Here is a 17,754-nt window from a genome sequence, read left to right on the forward strand (position 1 = left end):
AAATCCTCCTAACTAATCAAACACAAATCGCATCAACAAACGGATTAATAGACACACAGAATGTTAATTCACAACTAAGTAATCAGTTTGCTCCTTTAGCCACACTAGAACCCAACCTATCTACACAGAGACCCAAAACTGCTAGATTCTACAGTAATGTGGTAGTTTCGGATTCACAAGGCATTCACTCGTCCCCTATAGAAGAAACTCCTATCCCTACAAGACTATCATATTCTAGTCCCTTGCTCCCACACAATATACCCAAACCAAGACCAACCATAATATCAACCCCAATAGAAGAAAACCCCAGCCTCCCTAGACTACCATATACTAGCCCCTTACCTCCCCGAACCATAGCCAAACCTAGACAAACCACACTACCAGCCCAGATACACCACTCTACAACAAATATGATTCCACTGGACAGCCCCATAATAGACACAAGTAATATTGACGCAGATCAGGATAATACTGATGGAACAGATTCACAATTTGAAAACAATGATAGCCTCAATACAACACCACCTCATGAAAATACACGATATACGGTTCATAGACACCCAAACACAGAGAGAAAACTAACAGATTGGCATTTAACTACAACAAAACCGATAGTAATCATAGGGGATTCCAATTTGGATACCATAGGGCAACATAATAATTCACATATACAAATCGATAGCTACCCAGGGGCCAAATTTATACATGCTGCCAGTATTCTAGAACGCACAGCCCTCAATAAGGAAGTACAACATCTAATCCTTTCATTTGGAATCAATAACAGGGACCAAAAAGTAAAAGAAACCGCAATTAAGCAATTACAGAAAATGGTTCGAACAGCAGAAATAAAATTTCCTCGGGCACAGATACATATCCCTATGATCAACTTTTCAACTCATCTGGAGGAACATACACAAAACAACATTAGAGAAATAAACTCATACATAATGAACAATTACAATAATATCACGTCAATAGACCCAACAACATATAGAACTCTCTCCGATGACATCCACTGGACTACCCAAACAGCACAAACAATCCTATACCACTGGATAAGGCATTTAAACTTATAAATACTGTGAGCACAAACATTTCAGTGAACAGGAACACTACAGAATTAATACAACAGGACACACCTAACATATTGAACTTATCCAGAATATTCAGATTAAATATGGAACAGAGGAATCTCTTAAACAAAGGGCTTTCCTTTGTCCTGACCCCCGACCTTATTTTTTCTACACAGCTTAAAGCAGACATACAAACATATCATCGTAGATTAAAATTAGCAGATTTCTTTAAGGATACACAACATTCACCTAGACCTTTTATTCCCAAATCAACTTGGGAACCAAAAAATAATCAAATACATCCACATATAAGACAACTAATAACAACAGACCAAAATTACAGCTACAATATACAATACAATCAAGATAACTGCTTGGATAACCTAACACAGGGGGAAAGGAGAGCTTTACAACAATTACAAAAAAATAAGAACATTATTATAAAACCAGCGGATAAAGGGGGCAGAATAGTAATTATGGACAAAACACAATATCTAACAGAAGCATATAGACAACTAGACAATACAGAACATTATCAACAATTAACAGAACCCATTTACTTACAAAATCAAATGTACATACGGGACATATTACAGACCCTTAGACGTACACAATACATCAATAACAAACAGGAACAATATTTAAGAGGGACCAATGCACCCAGACCAAGACAATTTTATCTACTTCCAAAAATTCACAAACACCCTTCCACATGGACCATTCCCTATCAAATCCCCACTGGTAGACCCATAGTATCAGATTGTAACAGCGAAACATACCACATTGCGGAATACATTGACCATTTCCTTAACCCCATCTCGCAAAAACACCCCAGTTATATAAAAGACACCTATGACTTCATCAACAAAATAAAATGCATAATAGTACCACATGATGCCTGGCTCTTCTCCATTGATGTCACAAATCTCTACACTAACATAGATACAATAACAGGTTTAAACACAGTCTCAAAATGGTTCAAACTTTATCCAGACATCAACAGACCAGACAACCAAATCCTACAATTATTACAAATTAGCCTAGAAAGAAATGACTTTGAATTCAATAACAAACACTTTTTACAAATAAAGGGCACAGCTATGGGAAAAAGGTTTGCACCAGCATATGCTAATATCTATATGGCTGACTGGGAACAGACGATCCTAGAACAATGTACACTGCTACCTACCCACTACTACAGATTTTTAGATGACATTTGGGGAATCTGGCCCCATCCTTTAACAGAATTCAACACTTTTATACAGAAACTCAATCACCATCACCCTCACATTAAAGTAACGAGCACCATTCACAAGACCGAAATTAATTTTCTGGACACTTGCACTTATAAAGGTCCACAATTTTTGAGCACCAACACTTTAGACACAAAAGTTTTTTTTAAAGAAACCGATACACATACACTACTACATAGACACAGTTTCCATCCAAAGCACACCTTTAAAGGTCTTATCAAATCACAGTTATTAAGATTTCACCGCATCTGCACAGAAGACACAGAATTCAAGAAGGCCACCAATACACTATTTACAGCACTCTACAAGAGAGGGTACAGTAGAACCTTCCTCAGGAACATTAAAAAAACATTTTTGCAACCTAAAATTAAAGACAATAAAACTATTATACCTCTAATCACTACTTATTCCCAATATACAGTTCAAATCAACAACTCCATTAAACTAAACTTTCAAAAACAACAATCCAGACACCAGATACTCCCAAATCACAAAATAATATCTGCATATCGGAAAAACAAAAGTCTACATAACCTACTAGTCCATAGTAAATGCCAAAACACCAACCGAAAAACCCAAGTCTAAACCAACCTACTTCCGTCAGCTGGCCTATATCACCAATACAAGCAATAAAACTACATTCAAGTTACAGTCAGGCATCACACATAAAACAAAAAATGCAATATACCTCATTCAATGTAAAACTTGCAATTTAAAATACATCGGAGAGACTAAAAACCAGATTAGTACTAGAATAGGTCAACACATTTATAATATTAACAAACAAAAGGATAGACACACACATTTAGTGCAACACTTCATAGAACATCACACACAACAAATGACAGTTACAGGTCTAGAAACTAATCATAATTGGAATACAATGCAACGACAAATAAGAGAGAGACACTGGATTCACAAACTAAATACAATTTACCCATTAGGACTCAATGAAAGATTTAAAACAAACACAAAAAAATCCCAGTAGTTGCCCTTAGACCTACCCACATTTAACTCCCTACACCCCAAAAAATTAAACTTCAATTTCAAGCAATTCATTCAGCTCAATCACAACCCCCAATTTTACAAGTCAAAAAATAAATAATAAGTCGAATCCCAAACTTACTCCTTAACCCTAAATACAAAACTACAACCTACCCTCTACCCCTTAATGTAGTCCCAAAATTTAATCTAAAACTTAAAAACTTAGCCCCAAAACCCAACCCTAACCTAACCTCAGACCCAACCCCAAAAACCCAACAAGGCCATCAAACTTAATCTCCAACCCAAATTTTAGACCCAATCCCTAAACTTTATCACCTAATTCAATCTCACAATTTAATTAGGCCCTCAAACTTAACCCCGAAATTTAACTCCTAAAACTCAACCCAAAAATACAATTAGACTAATTAAACTGAACACCTAACCTTAACTTAAGACTCAAACCCCAAACTTAACCCTTAAACTCAACCCTAAAATACAATTACACCACAATTTAACTAGGCACTCAAACCAATCCCTAAACCTAACCCTTAAACTCAACCCCTAACCCCAACCCTAACCCCAACCCTAACCCCAACCCTAACCCTAAATTTAACCCCTAAATTTAACCTCAAATATGAATAACCCATAATTTAATTAGGCCTTCAAGCTTAAACCTACCCCTGAACCTAAACCCTAAACCTATCCCTTAAACTTAACACTTAAACTCAACCCTAAAATAACCCCAACCCTAACCCTATCCCTTAAACTTAACCCTTAAACTCAACCCAGAAATAACCCCAACCCTAACCCTAAAATATAATTAGCCCACAATTTAACTAGGCACTCAAACCAACCTCTAAACCCAATCCCTAAACCTAACCATTATTCAAATGTAACCCTCAATCCTATCCCCAATAATCAATTTCACAACTTATCCTTAAATTTATTCCCCATAACTTATTCCCCCCAAAACAAAACCCAGACTCCCTTAAAAACCTAGGTAATAGACTTCCAGACTCCATAATTAAATTTTAATCCCAATTCCAAACATTCCCCTTACTTTTAAGACGTATTCTTGTACATACAAACTTCACATCATTCAATTACACCACAACTCATCCCACTGAATTACCTTAACAAAACAGACTATAGAACGAATACTTTCGGATGCATCTTTTAAGGACACAACAATAGCCTCAACACCTGTGAGTGCCAGTGCACTTGAGGATGTCAGAGGAACCAAAGGTTTGATTCACCTGACAACCTCAATAACCTATTTTTTTAAACCTAACCAGCCAGTGCCACCAGGTTAGGCTACATGATAAGTCAACAAAATTCAAGAAATGTACAAATGATTGATACAGAAGAATTATACAGTTTGTTTCCTTTTGCAGATTATATTAAGATCAGGAGGTCAATTACACCTTTAAAAAGGGAATTAAAAAAGACCAAAGCACTATGGGTACTTCATTTATTCAAAGGAGCAAATCCCATAGTGCATTATGAAGACCTAAAACTGCAGGATAATAACTGCAAATCACCAATATACTCACCTTCTATTACGGGAATTATATAGCACTTGAAAAAGCCTAACAATTGGCGAAACGTCGTGCAAATTCACCAAAAGATCAGGAGAAGAAGATCAACTTCAACCAACCCGGGTTGGAGAACAGTGGCTGGAGCGCTACGGCCACCAACACATTCATACTGTTATTTTCTGCAAACTCGGATACAGAACGGACAACACACCGGATACCAGGACTTGGAAGACTTTCAACGGAATTACAAGGGTAGGAATTGGACTTATTTACTCTTGCTTTTAAACCCAAAACCGGAAAAAAGTCATCCTACCTATGTACGATATATTGATGCATTTTGTATGACTTTTCTTTTATCTGTATTACTCCTGTATATTTTTGTTTTAAAAGACTGTTTTATGCTCTGTTTTTAGGATATTTTAAGCACATCATACTGAGGTTTCTTAAAGAACAACAATAGCAGAGCCTTTGTTTTTACTAGCTGGAGCAATTTGTTAATGCTAACTACAACATTATTTTTTCCTTTTTTTTAAAACCATTAATAAATAAATTGTCATACTATATAGTATTGTATCCTATCTACAAACACTATGGACAGAACACAAATGGTTAAACATTTCTACAAAATTATACAGATTAGTCATCACCTAACAATAACAAATAGTGCTATTTATCAAGACAAATTACCAATAGCCTTCCAAAGACAAACTAAAATACTAGGACAGTACATCAAACCTGCTATCCCTACATTTGATACTTTAGAACTACTGACAGCTAACGCAATTAATTGGATGCACACAAATTTACAGATATTGCAAGTACATTATGAAAATGCATTAAACACATTACTAGAAGACATTCTACAATACAAAGGAACGAACTGGAAAGATAAACTGGACCAAGCTATGACATGGGCAAAACGAAATTATGGAAATAGATTAAAGCCAGAAATTCTACATAAAACCAAGCACCGAATTGAAATCCTCCTAACTAATCAAACACAAATCGCATCAACAAACGGATTAATAGACACACAGAATGTTAATTCACAACTAAGTAATCAGTTTGCTCCTTTAGCCACACTAGAACCCAACCTATCTACACAGAGACCCAAAACTGCTAGATTCTACAGTAATGTGGTAGTTTCGGATTCACAAGGCATTCACTCGTCCCCTATAGAAGAAACTCCTATCCCTACAAGACTATCATATTCTAGTCCCTTGCTCCCACACAATATACCCAAACCAAGACCAACCATAATATCAACCCCAATAGAAGAAAACCCCAGCCTCCCTAGACTACCATATACTAGCCCCTTACCTCCCCAAACCATAGCCAAACCTAGACAAACCACAATACCAGCCCAGATACACCACTCTACAACAAATATGATTCCACTGGACAGCCCCATAATAGACACAAGTAATATTGACGCAGATCAGGATAATACTGATGGAACAGATTCACAATTTGAAAACAATGATAGCCTCAATACAACACCACCTCATGAAAATACACGATATACGGTTCATAGACACCCAAACACAGAGAGAAAACTAACAGATTGCCATTTAACTACAACAAAACCGATAGTAATCATAGGGGATTCCAATTTGGATACCATAGGGCAACATAATAATTCACATATACAAATCGATAGCTACCCAGGAGCCAAATTTATACATGCTGCCAGTATTCTAGAACGCACAGCCCTCAATAAGGAAGTACAACATCTAATCCTTTCATTTGGAATCAATAACAGGGACCAAAAAGTAAAAGAAACCGCAATTAAGCAATTACAGAAAATGGTTCGAACAGCAGAAATAAAATTTCCTCGGGCACAGATACATATCCCTATGATCAACTTTTCAACTCATCTGGAGGAACATACACAAAACAACATTAGAGAAATAAACTCATACATAATGAACAATTACAATAATATCACGTCAATAGACCCAACAACATATAGAACTCTCTCCGATGACATCCACTGGACTACCCAAACAGCACAAACAATCCTATACCACTGGATAAGGCATTTAAACTTATAAATACTGTGAGCACAAACATTTCAGTGAACAGGAACACTACAGAATTAATACAACAGGACACACCTAACATATTGAACTTATCCAGAATATTCAGATTAAATATGGAACAGAGGAATCTCTTAAACAAAGGGCTTTCCTTTGTCCCGACCCCCGACCTTATTTTTTCTACACAGCTTAAAGCAGACATACAAACATATCATCGTAGATTAAAATTAGCAGATTTCTTTAAGGATACACAACATTCACCTAGACCTTTTATTCCCAAATCAACTTGGGAACCAAAAAATAATCAAATACATCCACATATAAGACAACTAATAACAACAGACCAAAATTACAGCTACAATATACAATACAATCAAGATAACCGCTTGGATAACCTAACACAGGGGGAAAGGAGAGCTTTACAACAATTACAAAAAAATAAGAACATTATTATAAAACCAGCGGATAAAGGGGGCAGAATAGTAATTATGGACAAAACACAATATCTAACAGAAGCATATAGACAACTAGACAATACAGAACATTATCAACAATTAACAGAACCCATTTACTTACAAAATCAAATATACATACGGGACATATTACAGACCCTTAGATATACACAATACATCAATAACAAACAGGAACAATATTTAAGAGGGACCAATGCACCCAGACCAAGACAATTTTATCTACTTCCAAAAATTCACAAACACCCTTCCACATGGACCATTCCCTATCAAATCCCCACTGGTAGACCCATAGTATCAGATTGTAACAGCGAAACATACCACATTGCGGAATACATTGACCATTTCCTTAATCCTATCTCGCAAAAACACCCCAGTTATATAAAAGACACTTATGACTTCATCAACAAAATAAAATGCATAATAGTACCACATGATGCCTGGCTCTTCTCCATTGATGTCACAAATCTCTACACTAACATAGATACAATAACAGGTTTAAACACAGTCTCAAAATGGTTCAAACTTTATCCAGACATCAATAGACCAGACAACCAAATCCTACAATTATTACAAATTAGCCTAGAAAGAAATGACTTTGAATTCAATAACAAACACTTTTTACAAATAAAGGGCACAGCTATGGGAAAAAGGTTTGCACCAGCATATGCTAATATCTATATGGCTGACTGGGAACAGACGATACTAGAACAATGTACACTGCTACCTACCCACTACTACAGATTTTTAGATGACATTTGGGGAATCTGGCCCCATCCTTTAACAGAATTCAACACTTTTATACAGAAACTCAATCACCATCACCCTCACATTAAAGTAACGAGCACCATTCACAAGACCGAAATTAATTTTCTGGACACTTGCACTTATAAAGGTCCACAATTTTTGAGCACCAACACTTTAGACACAAAAGTTTTTTTTAAAGAAACCGATACACATACACTACTACATAGACACAGTTTCCATCCAAAGCACACCTTTAAAGGTCTTATCAAATCACAGTTATTAAGATTTCACCGCATCTGCACAGAAGACACAGAATTCAAGAAGGCCACCAATACACTATTTACAGCACTCTACAAGAGAGGGTACAGTAGAACCTTCCTCAGGAACATTAAAAAAACATTTTTGCAACCTAAAATTAAAGACAATAAAACTATTATACCTCTAATCACTACTTATTCCCAATATACAGTTCAAATCAACAACTCCATTAAACTAAACTTTCAAAAACAACAATCCAGACACCAGATACTCCCAAATCACAAAATAATATCTGCATATCGGAAAAACAAAAGTCTACATAACCTACTAGTCCATAGTAAATGCCAAAACACCAACCGAAAACCCAAGTCTAAACCAACCTACTTCCGTCAGCTGGCCTATATCACCAATACAAGCAATAAAACTACATTCAAGTTACAGTCAGGCATCACACATAAAACAAAAAATGCAATATACCTCATTCAATGTAAAACTTGCAATTTAAAATACATCGGAGAGACTAAAAACCAGATTAGTACTAGAATAGGTCAACACATTTATAATATTAACAAACAAAAGGATAGACACACACATTTAGTGCAACACTTCATAGAACATCACACACAACAAATGACAGTTACAGGTCTAGAAACTAATCATAATTGGAATACAATGCAACGACAAATAAGAGAGAGACACTGGATTCACAAACTAAATACAATTTACCCATTAGGACTCAATGAAAGATTTAAAACAAACACAAAAAAATCCCAGTAGTTGCCCTTAGACCTACCCACATTTAACTTCCTACACCCCAAAAAATTTAACTTCAATTTCAAGCAATTCATTCAGCTCAATCACAACCCCCAATTTTACAAGTCAAAAAATAAATAATAAGTCGAATCCCAAACTTACTCTTTAACCCTAAATACAAAACTACAACCTACCCTCTACCCCTTAATGTAGTCCCAAAATTTAATCTAAAACTTAAAAACTTAGCCCCAAAACCCAACCCTAACCTAACCTCAGACCCAACCCCAAAAACCCAACAAGGCCATCAAACTTAATCTCCAACCCAAATTTTAGACCCAATCCCTAAACTTTATCACCTAATTCAATCTCACAATTTAATTAGGCCCTCAAACTTAACCCCGAAATTTAACTCCTAAAACTCAACCCAAAAATACAATTAGACTAATTAAACTCAACCCCTAACCTTAACTTAAGACTCAAACCCCAAACTTAACCCTTAAACTCAACCCTAAAATACAATTACCCCACAATTTAACTAGGCACTCAAACCTATCCCTAAACCTAACCCTTAAACTCAACCCCTAACCCCAACCCTAACCCCAACCCTAACCCTAAATTTAACCCCTAAATTTAACCTCAAATATGAATAACCCATAATTTAATTAGGCCTTCAAGCTTAAACCTACCCCTGAACCTAAACCCTAAACCTATCCCTTAAACTTAACCCTAAAACTCAACCCTAAAATAACCCCAACCCTAACCCTATCCCTTAAACTTAACCCTAAAACTCAACCCTAAAATAACCCCAACCCTAACCCTATCCCTTAAACTTAACCCTTAAACTCAACCCTAAAATAACCCCAACCCTAACCCTAAAATATAATTAGCCCACAATTTAACTAGGCACTCAAACCAACCTCTAAACCCAATCCCTAAACCTAACCATTATTCAAATGTAACCCTCAATCCTATCCCCAATAATCAATTTCACAACTTATCCTTAAATTTATTCCCCATAACTTATTCCCCCCAAAACAAAACCCAGACTCCCTTAAAAACCTAGGTAATAGACTTCCAGACTCCATAATTAAATTTTAATCCCAATTCCAAACATTCCCCTTACTTTTAAGACGTATTCTTGTACATACAAACTTCACATCATTCAATTACACCACAACTCATCCCACTGAATTACCTTAACAAAACAGACTATAGAACGAATACTTTCGGATGCATCTTTTAAGGACACAACAATAGCCTCAACACCTGTGAGTGCCAGTGCACTTGAGGATGTCAGAGGAACCAAAGGTTTGATTCACCTGACAACCTCAATAACCTATTTTTTTAAACCTAACCAGCCAGTGCCACCAGGTTAGGCTACATGATAAGTCAACAAAATTCAAGAAATGTACAAATGATTGATACAGAAGAATTATACAGTTTGTTTCCTTTTGCAGATTATATTAAGATCAGGAGGTCAATTACACCTTTAAAAAGGGAATTAAAAAAGACCAAAGCACTATGGGTACTTCATTTATTCAAAGGAGCAAATCCCATAGTGCATTATGAAGACCTAAAACTGCAGGATAATAACTGCAAATCACCAATATACTCACCTTCTATTACGGGAATTATATAGCACTTGAAAAAGCCTAACAATTGGCGAAACGTCGTGCAAATTCACCAAAAGATCAGGAGAAGAAGATCAACTTCAACCAACCCGGGTTGGAGAACAGTGGCTGGAGCGCTACGGCCACCAACACATTCATACTGTTATTTTCTGCAAACTCGGATACAGAACGGACAACACACCGGATACCAGGACTTGGAAGACTTTCAACGGAATTACAAGGGTAGGAATTGGACTTATTTACTCTTGCTTTTAAACCCAAAACCGGAAAAAAGTCATCCTACCTATGTACGATATATTGATGCATTTTGTATGACTTTTCTTTTATCTGTATTACTCCTGTATATTTTTGTTTTAAAAGACTGTTTTATGCTCTGTTTTTAGGATATTTTAAGCACATCATACTGAGGTTTCTTAAAGAACAACAATAGCAGAGCCTTTGTTTTTACTAGCTGGAGCAATTTGTTAATGCTAACTACAACATTATTTTTTCCTTTTTTTTAAAACCATTAATAAATAAATTGTCATACTATATAGTATTGTATCCTATCTACAAACACTATGGACAGAACACAAATGGTTAAACATTTCTACAAAATTATACAGATTAGTCATCACCTAACAATAACAAATAGTGCTATTTATCAAGACAAATTACCAATAGCCTTCCAAAGACAAACTAAAATACTAGGACAGTACATCAAACCTGCTATCCCTACATTTGATACTTTAGAACTACTGACAGCTAACGCAATTAATTGGATGCACACAAATTTACAGATATTGCAAGTACATTATGAAAATGCATTAAACACATTACTAGAAGACATTCTACAATACAAAGGAACGAACTGGAAAGATAAACTGGACCAAGCTATGACATGGGCAAAACGAAATTATGGAAATAGATTAAAGCCAGAAATTCTACATAAAACCAAGCACCGAATTGAAATCCTCCTAACTAATCAAACACAAATCGCATCAACAAACGGATTCATAGACACACAGAATGTTAATTCACAACTAAGTAATCAGTTTGCTCCTTTAGCCACACTAGAACCCAACCTATCTACACAGAGACCCAAAACTGCTAGATTCTACAGTAATGTGGTAGTTTCGGATTCACAAGGCATTCACTCGTCCCCTATAGAAGAAACTCCTATCCCTACAAGACTATCATATTCTAGTCCCTTGCTCCCACACAATATACCCAAACCAAGACCAACCATAATATCAACCCCAATAGAAGAAAACCCCAGCCTCCCTAGACTACCATATACTAGCCCCTTACCTCCCCGAACCATAGCCAAACCTAGACAAACCACAATACCAGCCCAGATACACCACTCTACAACAAATATGATTCCACTGGACAGCCCCATAATAGACACAAGTAATATTGACGCAGATCAGGATAATACTGATGGAACAGATTCACAATTTGAAAACAATGATAGCCTCAATACAACACCACCTCATGAAAATACACGATATACGGTTCATAGACACCCAAACACAGAGAGAAAACTAACAGATTGGCATTTAACTACAACAAAACCGATAGTAATCATAGGGGATTCCAATTTGGATACCATAGGGCAACATAATAATTCACATATACAAATCGATAGCTACCCAGGAGCCAAATTTATACATGCTGCCAGTATTCTAGAACGCACAGCCCTCAATAAGGAAGTACAACATCTAATCCTTTCATTTGGAATCAATAACAGGGACCAAAAAGTAAAAGAAACCGCAATTAAGCAATTACAGAAAATGGTTCGAACAGCAGAAATAAAATTTCCTCGGGCACAGATACATATCCCTATGATCAACTTTTCAACTCATCTGGAGGAACATACACAAAACAACATTAGAGAAATAAACTCATACATAATGAACAATTACAATAATATCACGTCAATAGACCCAACAACATATAGAACTCTCTCCGATGACATCCACTGGACTACCCAAACAGCACAAACAATCCTATACCACTGGATAAGGCATTTAAACTTATAAATACTGTGAGCACAAACATTTCAGTGAACAGGAACACTACAGAATTAATACAACAGGACACACCTAACATATTGAACTTATCCAGAATATTCAGATTAAATATGGAACAGAGGAATCTCTTAAACAAAGGGCTTTCCTTTGTCCCGACCCCCGACCTTATTTTTTCTACACAGCTTAAAGCAGACATACAAACATATCATCGTAGATTAAAATTAGCAGATTTCTTTAAGGATACACAACATTCACCTAGACCTTTTATTCCCAAATCAACTTGGGAACCAAAAAATAATCAAATACATCCACATATAAGACAACTAATAACAACAGACCAAAATTACAGCTACAATATACAATACAATCAAGATAACCGCTTGGATAACCTAACACAGGGGGAAAGGAGAGCTTTACAACAATTACAAAAAAATAAGAACATTATTATAAAACCAGCGGATAAAGGGGGCAGAATAGTAATTATGGACAAAACACAATATCTAACAGAAGCATATAGACAACTAGACAATACAGAATATTATCAACAATTAACAGAACCCATTTACTTACAAAATCAAATATACATACGGGACATATTACAGACCCTTAGATATACACAATACATCAATAACAAACAGGAACAATATTTAAGAGGGACCAATGCACCCAGACCAAGACAATTTTATCTACTTCCAAAAATTCACAAACACCCTTCCACATGGACCATTCCCTATCAAATCCCCACTGGTAGACCCATAGTATCAGATTGTAACAGCGATACATACCACATTGCGGAATACATTGACCATTTCCTTAACCCCATCTCGCAAAAACACCCCAGTTATATAAAAGACACCTATGACTTCATCAACAAAATAAAATGCATAATAGTACCACATGATGCCTGGCTCTTCTCCATTGATGTCACAAATCTCTACACTAACATAGATACAATAACAGGTTTAAACACAGTCTCAAAATGGTTCAAACTTTATCCAGACATCAATAGACCAGACAACCAAATCCTACAATTATTACAAATTAGCCTAGAAAGAAATGACTTTGAATTCAATAACAAACACTTTTTACAAATAAAGGGCACAGCTATGGGAAAAAGGTTTGCACCAGCATATGCTAATATCTATATGGCTGACTGGGAACAGACGATACTAGAACAATGTACACTGCAACCTACCCACTACTACAGATTTTTAGATGACATTTGGGGAATCTGGCCCCATCCTTTAACAGAATTCAACACTTTTATACAGAAACTCAATCACCATCACCCTCACATTAAAGTAACGAGCACCATTCACAAGACCGAAATTAATTTTCTGGACACTTGCACTTACACTCACCTAAAGGATTATTAGGAACACCTGTTAAATTTGTCATTAATGCAATTATCTAACCAACCAATCACATGGCAGTTGCTTCAATGCATTTAGGGGTGTGGTCCTGGTCAAGACAATCTCCTGAACTCCAAACTGAATATCTGAATGGGAAAGAAAAGTGATTTAAGCAATTTTGAGCGTGGCATGGTTGTTGGTGCCAGACGGGCCGGTCTGAGTATTTCACAATCTGCTCAGTTACTGGGATTTTCACGCACAACCATTTCTAGGGTTTACAAAGAATGGTGTGAAAAGGGAAAAACATCCAGTATGCGGCAGTCCTGTTGGCGAAAATGCCTTGTTGATGCTAGAGGTCAGAGGAGAATGGGCCGACTGATTCAAGCTGATAGAAGAGCAACTTTGACTGAAATAACCACTCGTTACAACCGAGGTATGCAGCAAAGCATTTGTGAAGCCACAACACGTACAACCTTGAGGCGGATGGGCTACAACAGCAGAAGACCCCACCGGGTACCACTCATCTCCACTACAAATAGGAAAAAGAGGCTACAATTTGCACAAGCTCACCAAAATTGGACAGTTGAAGACTGGAAAAATGTTGCCTGGTCTAATGAGTCTCGATTTCTGTTGAAACATTCAGATGGTAGAGTCAGAATTTGGCGTAAACACAATGAGAACATGGATCCATCATGCCTTGTTACCACTGTGCAGGCTGGTGGTGGTGGTGTAATGGTGTGGGGGATGTCTTCTTGGCACACTTTAGGCCCCTTAGTGCCAATTGGGCATCGTTTAAATGCCACGGCCTACCTGAGCATTGTTTCTGACCATGTCCATCCCTTTATGACCACCATGTACCCATCCTCTGATGGCTACTTCCAGCAGGATAATGCACCATGTCACAAAGGTCGAATCATTTCAAATTGGTTTCTTGAACATGACAATGAGTTCACTGTACTAAACTGGCCCCCACAGTCACCAGATCTCAACCCAATAGAGCATCTTTGGGATGTGGTGGAACGGGAGCTTCGTGCCCTGGATGTGCATCCCACAAATCTCCATCAACTGCAAGATGCTATCCTATCAATATGGGCCAACATTTCTAAAGAATGCTTTCAGCACCTTGTTGAATCAATGCCACGTAGAATTAAGGCAGTTCTGAAGGCGAAAGGGGGTCAAACACAGTATTAGTATGGTGTTCCTAATAATCCTTTAGGTGAGTGTATAAAGGTCCACAATTTTTGAGCACCAACACTTTAGACACACAAGTTTTTTTTAAAGAAACCGATACACATACACTACTACATAGACACAGTTTCCATCCAAAGCACACCTTTAAAGGTCTTATCAAATCACAGTTATTAAGATTTCACCGCATCTGCACAGAAGACACAGAATTCAAGAAGGCCACCAATACACTATTTACAGCACTCTACAAGAGAGGGTACAGTAGAACCTTCCTCAGGAACATTAAAAAAACATTTTTGCAACCTAAAATTAAAGACAATAAAACTATTATACCTCTAATCACTACTTATTCCCAATATACAGTTCAAATCAACAACTCCATTAAACTAAACTTTCAAAAACAACAATCCAGACACCAGATACTCCCAAATCACAAAATAATATCTGCATATCGGAAAAACAAAAGTCTACATAACCTACTAGTCCATAGTAAATGCCAAAACACCAACCGAAAACCCAAGTCTAAACCAACCTACTTCCGTCAGCTGGCCTATATCACCAATACAAGCAATAAAACTACATTCAAGTTACAGTCAGGCATCACACATAAAACAAAAAATGCAATATACCTCATTCAATGTAAAACTTGCAATTTAAAATACATCGGAGAGACTAAAAACCAGATTAGTACTAGAATAGGTCAACACATTTATAATATTAACAAACAAAAGGATAGACGCACACATTTAGTGCAACACTTCATAGAACATCACACACAACAAATGACAGTTACAGGTCTAGAAACTAATCATAATTGGAATACAATGCAACGACAAATAAGAGAGAGACACTGGATTCACAAACTAAATACAATTTACCCATTAGGACTCAATGAAAGATTTAAAACAAACACAAAAAAATCCCAGTAGTTGCCCTTAGACCTACCCACATTTAACTTCCTACACCCCAAAAAATTAAACTTCAATTTCAAGCAATTCATTCAGCTCAATCACAACCCCCAATTTTACAAGTCAAAAAATAAATAATAAGTCGAATCCCAAACTTACTCCTTAACCCTAAATACAAAACTACAACCTACCCTCTACCCCTTAATGTAGTCCCAAAATTTAATCTAAAACTTAAAAACTTAGCCCCAAAACCCAACCCTAACCTAACCTCAGACCCAACCCCAAAAACCCAACAAGGCCATCAAACTTAATCTCCAACCCAAATTTTAGACCCAATCCCTAAACTTTATCACCTAATTCAATCTCACAATTTAATTAGGCCCTCAAACTTAACCCCGAAATTTAACTCCTAAAACTCAACCCAAAAATACAATTAGACTAATTAAACTCAACCCCTAACCTTAACTTAAGACTCAAACCCCAAACTTAACCCTTAAACTCAACCCTAAAATACAATTACCCCACAATTTAACTAGGCACTCAAACCTACCCCTAAACCCAATCCCTAAACCTAACCCTTAAACTCAACCCCTAACCCCAACCCTAACCCCAACCCTAACCCTAAATTTAACCTCAAATATGAATAACCCATAATTTAATTAGGCCTTCAAGCTTAAACCTACCCCTGAACCTAAACCCTAAACCTATCCCTTAAACTTAACCCTAAAACTCAACCCTAAAATAACCCCAACCCTAACCCTATCCCTTAAACTTAACCCTTAAACTCAACCCTAAAATAACCCCAACCCTAACCCTAAAATATAATTAGCCCACAATTTAACTAGGCACTCAAACCAACCTCTAAACCCAATCCCTAAACCTAACCATTATTCAAATGTAACCCTCAATCCTATCCCCAATAATCAATTTCACAACTTATCCTTAAATTTATTCCCCATAACTTATTCCCCCCAAAACAAAACCCAGACTCCCTTAAAAACCTAGGTAATAGACTTCCAGACTCCATAATTAAATTTTAATCCCAATTCCAAACATTCCCCTTACTTTTAAGACGTATTCTTGTACATACAAACTTCACATCATTCAATTACACCACAACTCATCCCACTGAATTACCTTAACAAAACAGACTATAGAACGAATACTTTCGGATGCATCTTTTAAGGACACAACAATAGCCTCAACACCTGTGAGTGCCAGTGCACTTGAGGATGTCAGAGGAACCAAAGGTTTGATTCACCTGACAACCTCAATAACCTATTTTTTTAAACCTAACCAGCCAGTGCCACCAGGTTAGGCTACATGATAAGTCAACAAAATTCAAGAAATGTACAAATGATTGATACAGAAGAATTATACAGTTTGTTTCCTTTTGCAGATTATATTAAGATCAGGAGGTCAATTACACCTTTAAAAAGGGAATTAAAAAAGACCAAAGCACTATGGGTACTTCATTTATTCAAAGGAGCAAATCCCATAGTGCATTATGAAGACCTAAAACTGCAGGATAATAACTGCAAATCA

Source organism: Amia ocellicauda, chromosome 8 (assembly GCF_036373705.1).
Source record: "Amia ocellicauda isolate fAmiCal2 chromosome 8, fAmiCal2.hap1, whole genome shotgun sequence".
Lineage (NCBI taxonomy): Eukaryota > Metazoa > Chordata > Actinopteri > Amiiformes > Amiidae > Amia > Amia ocellicauda.